Source organism: Asparagus officinalis, chromosome 5, assembly GCF_001876935.1.
Source record: "Asparagus officinalis chromosome 5, Aspof.V1, whole genome shotgun sequence".
NCBI classification, from domain to species: Eukaryota; Viridiplantae; Streptophyta; class Magnoliopsida; order Asparagales; family Asparagaceae; genus Asparagus; species Asparagus officinalis.
This window is the reverse complement of record NC_033798.1, coordinates 60,421,314-60,422,056: the sequence shown is the minus strand read 5'-3', so window position 1 is coordinate 60,422,056 and position 743 is coordinate 60,421,314. Positions and strand designations below refer to the sequence as shown.

At 50.2% G+C, this 743-nt stretch overlaps 1 pseudogene; it reads right to left on the bottom strand.

Moving 5' to 3' along the window:
* Positions 1-522, bottom strand: part of LOC109843724 — a 15,842-nt pseudogene extending 15,320 nt beyond the window's left edge.

The window sequence follows — 743 nt, the reverse complement described above, 5'->3', positions numbered from 1 at the left end:
CGTCGCTGTCGTCCTCTGCTGATCGCTATCTCTCCCGCGCCATCTACAAGAACCTGTGGGCGGCGGAGGACAAGAGGAGGCCGCGTGCTGATTTCTTGGAGTGGGTTCAGAACGACATCACCGCTGAAATGAGGGCTTCCACCGTCGACTGGGTGGCTCATCTCTTGGAGGAGCTCCGCGTCGACTCGCCGGAGACGCTGTATCTCGCCGTCAATTACATGGATCGCTGCCTCTCGCGCAGGGACCTCGACCGCCACTGGCTCCACGCCTTCGCCGCCGCCGCCATCGTTGTTGAAGAGCGCGGCGCACCCCAACCCCGAATTAAATTGAACCAAGCAAGCTAGAGAATTATGCGAGAAGATCGACGACGAAGAGAGACAGACGGTACCGCCGCCAAATAATTGGGCGCTGTGGAAAACTTGGTCTTTTAAACCCTTGCGATCCACCGACATCATCAGCGGCGACGATTCTTCCCCAAACCTAGGATCCACCGACCACATTAGATCATCACTATCACGCGTTAATTTTAATTCGAGTAAATCCCCTAGGTTTGCGCGTGTTGCAAAGAACCCCCTCCAGTTTTGACGATTTATAATAATAATAATAATAATAATAATAATAATAATAATAATAATAAACCCCTCAAGTAGGTGATGTCTCACAAAATCCCGTAGTAATCTTTCTGCTTTTCTAAGGAAACCCATCCGACGTTCTTACGTAAAATGACCCGAACTATCCTTTTA